At 40.5% G+C, this 14,658-nt stretch overlaps 1 non-coding gene and 2 pseudogenes across 1 annotated transcript; all 3 read right to left on the bottom strand.

Annotated features, from left to right (window-relative positions):
• On the bottom strand, nucleotides 1-2,153 carry LOC147754157 (large subunit ribosomal RNA; annotated as a pseudogene; the record flags this gene model as incomplete).
• Nucleotides 2,154-2,245: 92 nt separating this feature from the next.
• On the bottom strand, nucleotides 2,246-2,402 carry LOC147754156 (5.8S ribosomal RNA; annotated as a pseudogene).
• Nucleotides 2,403-2,630: 228 nt separating this feature from the next.
• Nucleotides 2,631-4,413, bottom strand: LOC147754155 (small subunit ribosomal RNA). The gene has a single exon (XR_015318109.1). It is a non-coding gene; the product is annotated as a small subunit ribosomal RNA (ribosomal RNA).
• Between the last annotated feature and the right edge of the window lie 10,245 nt (nucleotides 4,414-14,658).

Genomic DNA, 14,658 nt, shown 5'->3' with positions numbered 1-14,658 from the left:
ATCAGCATAAACCGAAATAGCTAACAATGTCCATAAACACAACTTCGGTCATCATCCAGACAGACACGAAGTCCATCCGGCGACAACACAATGTCATAAATACTTCTACTGTCAACCTGACTGGATCAACCTTCAGAGCCATCCCTTCTCCCAAAGTTACAGAACTATTTTGCCGACTTCCCTTACCTACATTAATCTAGACACTAAAGGCTTCGCACCTTGGAGACCTGCTGCGGATATTAGTACGGACTGCCACCAAGATAATCACCACGCTCAAATTTTCAAGGACCAAAGGAATCAACTAAACTACTCTAATATGAGCAGCTTTATGTCACCCTTACCCATATCTCAAATTTACTTCATTCCATGGGTACCAGTAACTTCCAGGTTCAGGAATATTAGCCTGATTCCCTTTCGCTTATAGTGATAACACATTATTACACACATTCAACACATTTTTCATCATAAGCTTAGGACCGACTGACCCACGATCAACTACTGTTCACCTAGAACCCATCCCCAACTTCAGTGCTCAAGGTTTTCAATTGAGTACTTGCTACTACCATCAAGATCTGCACATGTGACAGCTCCAGATTGCTTCACAGCAACATCCTTCGATGCTATCACATTACCTTCCTACTCTCTGAGCGCTCCGGTGCGTCACACGTCAGAGGTTGAGTATAAGTACAATGCCATCCATTTTTGGGGCTAGTTGCTTTGGCAGGTGAGTTGTTACACACTCCTTAGCGGATTCTGACTTCCATGGCCACCGTCCTGCTGTCTTCAGCAACTAACACCCTTTATATATCTCATGCGCATTTCAGCTTTTGGCACTTTAACCCAACAATTGGTTCAACCCACAGCGCCAGTTCTGCTTACCAAAAATGGCCCACTAAGCATACTTATTTAGCAGTGTTCTTCAATCGAGAAATAACACTCACACCCATTAAAAGTTTGAGAATAGGTTGAGGCTATATACGCCCCAATACCTCTAATCATCCGCTTTACGGGATGAAACTAAACGTGTACGCTAGCTATCCTGAGGGAAACTTCGGAAGGAACCACCTATTAGATGGATCGATTAGTCTTTCGCCCCTATACCCAGATCAGGTTATCGATTTGCACGTCAGAATAACTTCAGACATCCACCAGAGTTTCCTCTGGCTTCATCTTGACTAGGCATAGGTCACCATCTTTCGGGTCTCAAACATCACGCTTGTAGTCTACAAATGCCAGAAAGCATAAGTAGCTCATCGTTTAATCATGGTACAACCACAAATAGCAATAGCTTTGCATTTCACTTCGCCTTCGGGTGTTAAGACCCAATGACTCGCGTGCCATTTGAACTCCTTGGTCCGTGTTTCAAGACTGGTCAAATAACTAATGCTAACCATTGATGGCGGACTGCTTACCTAGAGTAACATGCTCACCGCAACAAGGAATAAACCAAATCGCAGATACAGCAGTTACATTTAGTAAACGCAGGCCGTAGCTGTCCCACAGCTAAACTACACCGGCTAGATGACGCCCAACACAGAACATCGCACTACGTACGAGCTGTCCCATATCGATGCCGCAGCGGCATAGTTTCTCAATGAATGAGTGTGCACTAGTGCACAGAGTCTCTGGCAGGGCAAACCAAGAGCAATCGGTTGAATGGACAACTTACGCTCAAGGCATCACATAACCAACTACCCTGTTGATAGGCACACCACTTTACAGCACAGTTATCTGTTTTACTCACTATGGTTTCACGTACTGTTGAACTCTCTCGTCAGAGTTCTTTTCAACTTTCCCTCATGGTACTTGTTCGCTATTAGTCCCTTCATATATTTAGCTTTTGATGAAATTTACCACCATCTTTAAGTTGTACTCTCAAACAACTAGACTCTCTAGAGCTTCGGTTCCACAGGATAGTACAACCACACAGGCTTTTCACCTTCTCTGAGCACCCACTCAATAATAATTAAGCTGTACTCCTATTAAACACAAAACACTTTTACACCTCATTTCTTATTGTACAAAACATAAGAATTGGCAATAGGCTTAGTTCCAGTTCACTCGCAGCTACTATGGAAATCTCATTTGATTTCTTTTCCTCCGCTTATTGATATGCTTAAGTTCATCGGGTAGTCACACTTGATTTCAGATAAACATAACATACAGATGTTTATTATCACCCTTGTGATCAAAGATAATTTTTACTATTACTACTAAGTAATAGTAACTACTAATATATACTAATATATACTGAAACAAATGTAGCATAGATACAAGTGCATCCATACTAAAATTTTCATTCAAAAACACAATGCTCACACAACTTCACAACTCACATCAATTTCCACAAATTACTATGTTTTTCTTCGATTTAAGGACTAAGTGATCCCCCATAATGAGTCTTGTGATGTCTTCTTCTCGATAGCACAACTCTGAAAAATGCTGTCGAACCGAACAGTGTCGGCGACGCGCGACTAACTCTAACGAGTGAGACCGCGATCCTTAGTCAATAATATATAACATACAGCTATAAACACCTCTGCCATGAACATTCGTTGTGAACAAGCATTCACGACATAGACATCATACAACGACCATTCGCTCATGTGAGTGAATGGATTTTGAATCAGTAATGATCCTTCCGCAGGTTCACCTACGGAAACCTTGTTACGACTTTTACTTCCTCTAAATGATCAAGTTTGATCTTCATTGCAATACAGGCACGTACAAAGTACATACCCGTCTACTCAGATGATCTCACTAAACCATTCAATCGGTAGTAGCGACGGGCGGTGTGTACAAAGGGCAGGGACGTAATCAGTACTAGCTAATGACTAGCACTTACTGGGAATTCCTCGTTCAAGGGGCACAATTGCAATCCCCTATCCCCATTAAGAAAAACATTCAATGATTACCAGCCTCGTTAAAGACTGGGAAACTCATTTTGTCTCTCAATGTAGCGCGCGTGCGGCCCCGAACATCTAAGGGCATCACAGACCTGTTATTGCTCTGTTTCAAAGTGTTAAACACACTTGATCCCATTAAGGAACCTCACGGAAGACAAGATTCCGTGTGTTATTTAATAGGCTAGAGTCTCGTTCGTTATCGGAATTAACCAGACAAATCACTCCACCAACTAAGAACGGCCATGCACCACCATCCACCAAATCAAGAAAGAGCTATCAATCTGTCAATCCTTCTAGTGTCAGGACCAGGTAAGTTTTCCCGTGTTGAGTCAAATTAAGCCGCAGGCTCCACTCCTGGTGGTGCCCTTCCGTCAATTCCTTTAAGTTTCAGCTTTGCAACCATACTTCCCCCATAACCCTACTTTGGTTTCCCGTGGCCTCTCACTTAGTCGTAAGACATACGTAAGCAAATTGCTAGTTGGCATAGTTTATGGTTAGAACTAGGGCGGTATCTGATCGCCTTCGAACCTCTAACTTTCGTTCTTGATCAATGAAAACATTCTTGGCAAATGCTTTCGCAGTAGTTCGTCTTGCTGTGGTCTAAGAATTTCACCTCTCTCACAACAATACGAATGCCCCCAACAGTTCCTTTCAATCATTTCATCGTTCAAAAACCAACAAATAGAACAACAACATATTCCATCATTCCATGCATTTATATCCAAGTAACACACTTGCTTTAAGCACTCTAATTTAATCAAAGTGATATTTGATAACTCTTATAAGCCAAGCAATGAAGTCGGCAAAAACAGTTACCTATATTTGCGCTCAACAAACGGTGCCCCAACAGGGACTAGTGTAAGCCAAGGCAAGTTTTCAAACTACGAGCTTTTTAGACGCAACAATTTTAATATACGCTATTGGAGCTGGAATTACCGCGGCTGCTGGCACCAGACTTGCCCTCCAATAGTTCCTCGTTAAAGGATTTAGAATGTACTCATTCCAATTACGAAGCCTCATAAGAGTCCCGCATTGTTATTTTTTGTCACTACCTCCCCGTGCCGGGATTGGGTAATTTGCGCGCCTGCTGCCTTCCTTAGATGTGGTAGCCGTTTCTCAGGCTCCCTCTCCGGAATCGAACCCTAATTCCCCGTTACCCGTTACAACCATGGTAAACATATAATATACCATCGACAGTTGATAGAGCAGATACTTTGAAGGAATAGCACCAGCTTTATGCTGAAATGCTCGGCAAAGTTATTCAGAGTCATCACCAGAAGTCCGAAGACATGGTTTGCACTAATAAAAGCACATCCAGCAAGCTGAACGTATATGCATGTATTAGCTCTAGAATTACCACAGTTATCCAATTAACAAAACACATCCTATGAAATTATAACTGATTTAATGAGCCATTCGCGGTTTCACCATTCATAGGTATGAACTTAAACATGCATGGCTTAATCTTTAAGACAAGCATATGACTACTGGCAGGATCAACCAGTTTTACTTTATCTATAGTAAATTATAGATACTGTATATTCGTACTGCTAGCCACGTTCGGCACACATGACTTCTGCATATATATGTTGTTTTTACAACCTTACAATGCGCTTCCACTATGCCAAAAATCATAGTCCTCTTATGCGAGCATTGTCACTGTACATCCTCATCTCACGGTTCCGCTGCGAGCACATTTCATGTAACATGAAATCTCGCCTTGTAACATCTCCACCGCCATATTAGCAGCCTGTGCCTAATACTTGTGTCTCACCTGGCGATTTTAAAACAAAATAGGACTGTCCCATCACTACCAAGCAGCTCACAAGTCAACTGGTGGGAGGTGTACGTCGATTCATCACCGGTATCGGCATTTTTGTCTCAAACAGAGCAAAATCGAAGATGAAAAGTGCTTCTCTTTCCACGTTCTCTCTCCGTCGCTCTCCGCTCTGACCGTTCGCGCTATCAGCAACACAGCCAGTAAAAGGAGAGCGGTTGTAACAGAGGCAATTCTAATGCTAAACAACGAATTCTTGTTTTGTTTATATTAAATCGATAGTCGTGTAATATATAAAAAGATTATCAAAAATAGCGTTCATAGAGCGGCAGCATAAAACGCCATTTAGCAGCAGTATCGATCGCAACAGCGTCGCCGACCCGGTAACGATATAAAAATATAGAAATGTCGTTATTAATAAACTGATTGGACTATGAAAATAGTTGTTTATTATACCCTTTTATGACTAGATTTATGAAAAGCGAGGTATTACATGTATACAAATAATGAACGTCATTAAATATTTTCGTCCTTTTATTAAAAAGGAGTAATCGCTAGCATATACAATGCTACCATGCATGCACGATCCAAGATCCTGGCTTTGTAGGAATACGCGATTTCAACGTTGAGTTTGAGTGGGATTCATTTTATGATCCTGTCAATAACAGTATTGCTAAGTTAGCCGGCCATCATGCCGCTACTGTTACTGTGTTATAAGAAATGACGTATTACGTGGATACGAATAATGAACGTTATTAGCTATCTTGTCCTTTTTATTACAAACAAGTTATACAATATTAGCATGCACGCAGTATCCAATATGAATTGCTTTATGTTGAAAAGTTTGTAGTTTACAATCATTTTAATGTTAGTATTATACTTTCATATATTGACACCTAGATTAAGACTATCAGAGAAGATACTATGTTGCCTGTGTTCGTTGACTGTATCAAGTTAATCAGTAATGTACTAACTAACACAAGCAGTACTTGTTGCTGTCATCCGGTTTTACCACCACTATTATTCTGGCTTTATTGTTTAAAAAATATGTTAGGAGAGTATTTTTGCAAAAAAAAAAGATTTGTATAGAGTTTTCGTAGTTTCGTGAATACGAAAAATTATGATTTCTAAAAAATTCGCAGTGCTGATCGTGCTTAGTGCTGTTGTTAGAGCGAATGTTTTACTGCTAGCGTTTAATTATTGTATTCGATCTGATAATGACACAAAATATTGAAATGTAATTACTGATGAACGGATTGCCTATTACTTATTATGCTCTTTCATGACTAGAGTGCTACAAAACATTATATAGTTATCTTATAACACTTTTTTCCCGAGTACAGAAACAGCATAAAATTTGGCTATCTAATTCACTTTAGGGGAATTCTCTGAAACAGCGGAAAGAGACATCGATAAACGAAGAATTTTTCTACTTAGCCAAATTATGTTCACAAAATAATCATTACGCTGCTTGGACCGCACAATGTTGAACGGGGTGATTAAATGCAATGCACAAGCAGTGGCGGCGGCTATGCGCCAAAGTGCGCCTATTTGCGAACGAAGTCTAGCCATGCTTTAATATAGTTACATCTACGTATTTCATTTATTTATGTTTATTTATACATTTACTTTTATTTATACAAATATTAATTTTAATAATTAACAAATATTACGACTATTTATTTTTGCAGGGACGGAAAACGTCCTGCCGTGTTTTTGCCGCTGAAGGTTAAGGATTCTGCGTAACACGGCAGCGACCTTCTACAGACAGAGAGCATAACGATATGCAAACGGTCCTGCGTATGAAAAAATAATTACATATGGGTCAATGTCTTGCCAACTCCGACATATAGTTGTCGAGTATATAGTTGAATCGAAAGATAGTTTGTAACTTGTGAGTGGGGTTTGACATCGTATGATTAATTGGAGTACAACAGTATAGCATACGAACAATTACTGGCAATATTTTGTAACTATACATTGCAGTCTTGCTGGTCGGAAAACTCATTTACATAATAGCAACATATACAAGGTATTGTTTCTTTTCACATCTAAACTCAGCAGCCTTGATTTTTTGTATTTTTGGCCTTGAAGGTATGTTAGAAAAAGTCATAGGTTCAAAATGTCCTGTCACATGCCACTTCGTTGTCCAGACTAGTTCAGCTAAGCTTGTCTACCCACACATCTCCATCATCAAAGGTAGTAGAAAAAAGGCAACTTCTCTTTGCAGGTATATGTATTTGCTTGTGTATAGGCCGCAACAGCAGCAGAGAACAAGTAACGGTAGTAAATGCGGCTCGCCTATGACTCAACAGCGATTATGGATTATCAAACTAACACAAGCTGTTGTTGGAGCTTCTTCATGACTAGAGTTCCACAAAATATTGTATAGTTATCTTATAGCACCTCTTTCCCGAGTACAGAAATAGCATAAAATTTGGCTATCTAATTTACTTTTGGGGCATTCCGTGAAACAGCGGAAAGAGACATCGATAAACAAAGAATTTTTCTCTTTAACGAAAATAATTTTTTTTAGTTGCACAATATTGAACAGGATACCCAAATGCAATGCACGAGCAGTGGCTTTTATTTATATAAACTATTATATATATAAGGGTGTTCCATTTATTTGATGTCTATACGTGAATTTTTTTACGTTTTTTTTTATTCGTGTATATTTCTACATATATTTTTATACGTGAACAAAAAACCTACGGCCACTGCAATGTGCTCACCAAACTAATACCAGTCATTTAGATTTACCACCATCATTTTTCTGGCTTTTTCTTAAAAATATTAATATATGTTGAGGCAATCAGTAAAAATTATATCTAATTACAACAACTAGATTTTGAAGACAGAAGTAGAAAATGTCGCACTGTTTTAAGGTTTTTTTAAGCCGGCGTTTAATGCTAGCAAATGTGGCTAATCGACAAATAACAGCAATTTACGTTTATATACTATATTCACATACGGAAATTAATGGTATTCCATCCCGGCAACAAGCCAATTAGTTTATCGCAAACAGCAAACGCCCAATACGAAGACAAGTCTCATTAGATCGCAGTATGGCAACTGCTCTACAAATTACAACAATTCGATTGATAAAAGTCATTTGCAGATTGTCTTCATTTCAATTTGCTCATATTGCTCAGTTATGCACTCGCACAACTATTTAATAAACAATACACATCCCAGACACTAATGTTATGGACTCTGGATTGGATTCTGACATAGAGGCGCTCAGTTATAATCTATTAGATGGTAGTTTAGTGCTTTATATATATATATTAAAAAAAAAATAGAAATGTCGTTATTAATGAACTGATTGGACTATGAAAATAGTTTTAGTCATTTATTATACTCTTTTATGGCTAGATTTATGAAAAGCGAGGTATTATATGTATACAAATAATGAACGTCATTAAATATTTTCGTCCTTTTATTAAAAAGGGGTAATCGCTAGCATTTACAATGCTATCATAAATGCAGGATCCAAGATCCTGGCTTTGTAGGAATACGCGAGTTTGAGCGGTATTCATCTTATGATTGTCAGACTCTCTTAATCGGTCACCAGACTCTCCCAGTCCGTCTCCGGACCCTTCTAAATAGTTCCCGGAATCAATTGTCAGACTCTCCTAGTGAGGTTTCCTAGACTCCGGTTTGTAAATCTAATCAGTCAAATAAAATAAACAAATTAAACTAACACGTTTTGCTACAAGTTAATTTTGTGCTGCTGTTGCGGTTTTGCAGCTGGTAATATTAACTTCCTTTTATTGACGCAGGAAAGTCTTACTCGATTATGTTGTCGTTTTCTTGCCGCTACTATTGTAACTGGCTGGTAATACCAACCTGCTGACAATCTCTGCCGATCATAAAAACTAGATACGACTTCGCTGGTGTGTTGGAGACGGGAAGGGTGAGAAGCCGGGCAACGGCGCCGCTATTAGTTTAGTTGTTTGAGTACTTGGTTATGTAGTTTGGACATAGTACAGCTATACGCAGATCAGTTTGTTTTATTTAAAGAATTGACGATATAGCACAGCTATCATGTGGGGAATTTACAGGGGGGTACAACACTAATACCAGTTAAACGGGACTATATCATTAATACCTCCACTTGAATCAGCTGATATGGGTGTTTGTCTATGCTTTGCTTTTAGACTTAACCTGTAAGATGGGGTTACGGGTTAATTTATGTGGTTACGGTCAAATACAATTGCTGAAACTGTGCTCTAGTGCCTAATGAATAGCGATAACGAGAGATCTCTTGACCTTTCGCTCTGTAATGTAATGCATTACGAGCAGGGGAGGAGGAGAAGGGCGTAATTTGATTACTACGCTTTATCCAAGTAATACAGTAGCACTATATTTGTGCTATATACGAAATGCTTCGGTCACTATAAAAAGTAATATTTCGCATCATTTTGAGGATGCTATCGGCGAACTATTACATGAAAACAAAATGTGAAGTATCTGTAAGGTAAGCTTACGGCCTGCCAGGGTCGGCCCATTGGCTAACATATTCTGTCTGAAGCATATTACCAACCAGTTCTGCAACTATGCCTGCGAACAAGTGCGGGTTGAATGTGAGGGTGGTACATAATTTATAAAACCAGGGTAAACTAACCTAGGTAAACTAAAACAAGAAAGATTGGGTTGTCGTTCACCATGTCGCCATTCCGCTTGTTAGCTCGCTGCTGACTGCAGTTGCTCCAACCACAGCGAAGATCGTATATCACAGGCGTACGGCGGCGTCTTTCTATCGTATTCTACCTTACCTTTATCAACAGGCATTCAATGAGTACTAGCACCAGTAATAGTAGTACTGGTAGCACTCATCATGTTGCCTTGCTTGTGTATAGGCCGCAACAGGACATTCGTTAGTGATTCACTACACGTTGCAAGCGCATGCGACGGTAGTAAATGCGATTATGGACTGAATGTTTAACATGCAAAGCGTTTTTGAAAACAAATTAACCATTTGTTGACCATCGTAATGTGCTTATCAAACTAACACAACCAGTTTATCTGGTTGTACCACCACTATTGTGACATATGGGTCTTGCCAATGCGACGAGACCGGCCGCGTCACGGAATGCCATTTTTTACCTACGTTAGTCCTGCAGATCCGGTCGTATTGATTCGTTTCATGAAATGAGCTATCATCATGCCAAGGGTCGTAAGCTATCCAGTAGACTTCAGCCTGCCCGTGTTACTGGCTGGTCTATCTTTTGCCAGCCTTTTGCCAGTCGAATCGATAGTCGCATGTGTGCATAACGACTGTGTTCAGTTTCATCGACCAGGAATGTGAGCCATGGCTAACAATCGCAACAGGTTGTTATGTTTCTTTTATGCTCCCTATTGAGTTTGGGTGACGCTGCATGAAAACTATCGACCAAAAACGACCATGTTATCTTTCCCCGCGTCGTTAGGCCACTGATATATTTCCTAACCATATTTCCTCATACATAAACGCATACATTTTTTAAGCCGCATAAAGTTTTTTAAACCGGCGTTTAATGTTAGCAAATGTGGCTAATCCAAAAAATTATAAATATAATTAATGGTATTACATCCCAGCAATTAGCTGCTGCGAATCCATTTCCTGGTATTAGATGTCGGGTACAAATGCCCGGACATTCTCGTCCTCCGTAAGTGCGTGGATTTTCCCATTGCTGCTGCCATTTGTTCATTGTATCCTCACGTGCCCTTATGTTGTCGGTGGAATCATTCTTTGTCGTCGTTCAGCTCTTTCTATGGTAAGCAAATCCCATGGAACCATTTTGGCCAATACTAGGAGTGCTTCGATTGACACAGTTTGTACGCTCTGGCCACTCGTATTACTACAATTCTTTGTGCAGCCAGCAGTATTCTCTATTGACTTTTGTCTCAGCACCATTTCTGCCCATACAGAACCTGCATATAGTGCTCTAGCTTCAGCTACTGAGGCCAGCAGTCTTCGGCTACCCTCAGAGCTCCTCCCATTCTGGGCAGTATTCTCGACAAATTGAGGGCTGCTCTTTCTGCCTTTTTAGCGGCATGTTTAATATGCTCCCTTCCAGTCATTGCAGTGTCAATTATTACTCCAAGGTATTTCGCCCTTTTCTGAATGTTAATTTGAGCATTACCCAGATATATTTCTATATCTGTGGTCTTCTTTTTCCCAGTTAGGTATAATGCTTCTGTCTTCTCCGCGGCTAGCCGTAGATAATGTTCTTCCATCGACCGTTCTATGATCTGGAGGGAGTCATTAGCTTTGTTCTCCAGTTCCACCCCTGTCCGGGCTCTGATTATGAGAGCTAGGTCATCTGCATATGCTATGGTCTCTACCCCCTCCGGCAGTCCCGTTTTTTGCAGAACGCTGCGTAGGCTAGATTCCACAGTATTGGACCGAGGACCAACCCCTGTGGGACTCCTGCTGTGACCGTATATCTTGCCCCATCCGCTATTAGTATTCTCTTCTCTAAGTATGAACTGATAGTCCTGCGTAGATACTTAGAGATATTCTTTTCTTCCAGTGCTTCCATTAATTTTCCTCAGTTCATGCTATTAAAAGCATTTCTGACATCCAGTAGGATTAGTGGCACGAAGTTCCCTGGTCTTTAGTGTGCTTCTCATCTCTTCCCTCGCTAGCCTGAGGACTTTGTCCACAGCTGGCATCGTGGAACGGTGCTTCCTAAAGCCGTATTGCGTCTCCGACAATGCCTCCTTATTTCAATCTCCTTGTTCAGTCTGTTTACTATTATGCGTTCAATAGCTTTTGCTGCTGTATTTAGAAGACAGATTGGTCGAAATGCCGTAGGACCTGTCTTATTTCCGGGTTTTGGAATCAGGACTAAGTTTGCTTCCTCCATATATCCGGGAATTTTCCTCTCCGCAGTATGTCTTCGCCAATTTTTGTAATATCCTTGGCCACCTTTTGATCAACATCTTGACTACTTCCGGTGGGACTCCGTCGGACTCTGGTGCTTTCCCTGCTGCTATTTTGTTTCCTGCTTCTGTTATTTCTTCCAGAGTTACTTCGGGGATGTCTCTTTTATCTACCTCAATCGTTGTTTCATCCCTCCTTGGTTGCATAGGAAATAGGTTCCTTACGCTTTCATCACTATGTCTGGGGGGATTGGTGGTGATCTTTTCTTTATTTTGTCCATTACTATTTGATAAGGGAGTCCGGAAACTGTTTCTATGAGTTTTTTTCCAGGATTTTCCCTTATTATGTCGTATACGTTGTCTAGTTTGTTTCGGGCTTCCTGGTATTCCCGGAGTTGTTGTGTCGCTCTTTGATCTGTTTCCGGTTGAAGATTGTTCTGCGTCTCTGCCACTTCTTGTTCTTGTGTATGTACGCCTTTTCCTCACGCATATTTTCCTAAGATTTGCAATTTCCTTATTCCACCAGTGTTTTGGGCGTGGTGGCGTCGATCTATGGGCGGTTGCCGATCAGCTTTTGTACATGCAACAATCATAAGCTGACTGAATTGTTGCGCTTCTTCTGTATCCCTCCAGTTCCGGTTTCGCTTACCATAATTTGCTCGCACTTTCTGTCTAATTCTCTTCGCAGTATTGGGAGGTCTAATTTCCTGGCTTGCCATCTTCTCGTCTTTCTCTTGTTCCTTCCTGTGGTCTTGTTTGCTCGACTTGGAAAAATATGTAGTGGTGGTCACACCACTTTCTTCTTCTCCAAGACTCTCCACCCTGTTGTGAACGCTGCTGCCACGTTGTTTACCAATGTATGTCTATGTGTGATGGGTAACCACCGTGTTCACAAGTAGGAGCCTCTCATCTTAAGCACTGCCAGTCCCTCTGTTGCCATCCACTCTAGGGTCGCTATTCCTCTTCGGTCGTTACTTCTGCTGCGCCATACTACATTCTTTGAGTTAAAATCTCCTGTGACAATAATCTTTTTCCTATTATCACGTCGTTTTACACTTCGTCCTAGTTCTTCAAGGAATTTTTTGAATTCTTCTATTGATCTATTGGGCATATATATAAATAAATAATATAATATAGAAACCGTTTCCTGCTCCTTTTCTTCGTATTACCACGTTCCTCATGCGCTCCAGTATATAGCAGTATCCTTTTTATCGTCCTCACTACAATTTTTTTAGCACTGGCTATTCTTTTGTAGCTCGGTTCTGATAATAGACAAAGGTGTATGCCGTATTTCTGGATTGTGATTTCCAGTAAGTCATGGGCGGCAGACGAGCGATTAAGGTTGATCTGTATTAGTTTGAACTCTATTTTGCTAATATTTTTCTATTCCTCTCTCCGCTGTTTGCTTTTGTATTCTTAGTTCTTCAGTGGGCCGTTTAGCAGTCTATGCTGATGGTGTTATAAAATTTTCCTCGTCTGTCGTTGGTCTTTTTGCCCTCTTTTCTCTCTTTTTGTTTCTTCTTCTCTTTCTTTCGCTATATTTTCATTGTTCTCCCTTGTCTTTATCCCTTCTTTTCCTGTGGAGAAAGGGGGACAAGGTTTTGTTGCTATCTTAATGTCGTGCTTTCGTTTGACCTGGTCCACTAGAGTTCGATACCTAGGGCATCGCATTGATGTAGCCTGTGGCCCTCCATATCGCATTCGTAGCAAAAGGAAATCACTCTTTCGCAATTATTTGCCGTATGTCCCGTGATCTGTGTGTGAGTGGTAGCATCTCTTTCCTTCCACTTTGGCTTTTTCGGTACATCCGTGGGCTCTGTGCCCTACTTTCTGGCATATGAAACAGTCTGGTAACCTGACCCATTCCCTTATCTTGCATCTGTATGTCTGTATCAATGTTTGGTATTTGCCCAACGTGTGCTGGTTTGTCTTCATGCTTACATTTAGTTTCATGCGCTCATCTTTTTTAAGGTTCTGGCGATTTTTGTGGCTTTGTCTTTTATATTTCCCTGTACCCGTAGCAGAACTCTCCTCCTGTCGTTTGGGAGATTCCTATTGTTCCACTATTTTTGTGGGTCCTAATGTCCTGCGAACTCCCGTCAGCACCTCATTGTAGGATATATTCTCTCCCGCCTCTCTCCTTATTGTTGTGATCTCTTCGTAGTTTCCCTCTTGTTATTGATGTTTCGATTTCCCCGTGTCTTTGTCTCGTTCACTGTTCTTGCATAGTATCTGTACTTCCAGTAGTTTTCTGGTGTTCTGTGTGAACTTGATCGGTCATATTCATTACTGGTGTTGTTTGTCCTCTTTCATCCTTAAGGGTTTTTGATTACTTTTTTGATAATTTTTGTCAGGCCCTCTTCTTTATTTATTACTCCTATATTATTTTTGTTTTTGCATTCTCTGGTATTTCCTCCCCTTTCGCGTGCCCTGTCATGAGGTTGAAGGAGCTGTTGCTCGTGATTAATGCGACGCTACCAGCTGTCAGTTTTTCTACTTCTTTGGCTGCGTTTATTTGAGCATTAAAGTTGTTTAAGTAGCTTTTGATCCTTCTCGAGGCCTTTCTCAATTATCAACGCCCTTGGTCTTTGATGGCCAGTATGTTTTCCTTTATTATGTTAACACTTTTAAACACTTCCTGGGCCATTTCTTCCTAGCTACACGTTTAAAGTTTTCTTCCGTTTTAACTGCAGTTAGTTCCGCTTCTATTTCTTTTTCTATCCTTGCATCTTCGATCTCTTGCAGGCGTTCCTGTTCAACCTTCTTTTTGCATCTGTTGCACAGGTGTCTTCTTTCTTTGTGTATTTCCTTTTTTCTGTCTCGTCTTTTCCATCTTGCATTTTTTGTAGTTTTAGTTCCTCCGGTTTCATGTCTTTTTGTTCCTCCAAACTTTTCTTCGTTTGAGTTCAGCCTTTTTTCTTAGTCCCTCGGTTCTTATCAAGGTCCTAATCGCTCTGGCTAATTGTTAATTTTCCTTAATTGTTTGCTTTTGTAACTTTGTTTTTTGCATAGGATTCCGAGAGCTTTTTGACTGTATCTATGGCTGCGTCCACGCTTTTGGACTCTGTTCGTACTTGTTCTTTATTTTCTTTTCATCTCTTA

Source organism: Varroa destructor, unplaced genomic scaffold (genome assembly GCF_002443255.2).
Source record: "Varroa destructor unplaced genomic scaffold, Vdes_3.0 BEIS01000013.1, whole genome shotgun sequence".
NCBI classification, from domain to species: Eukaryota; Metazoa; Arthropoda; class Arachnida; order Mesostigmata; family Varroidae; genus Varroa; species Varroa destructor.
The sequence above is the reverse complement of the archived record's forward strand: the minus strand, read 5'-3'. Positions and strand labels throughout refer to the sequence as shown.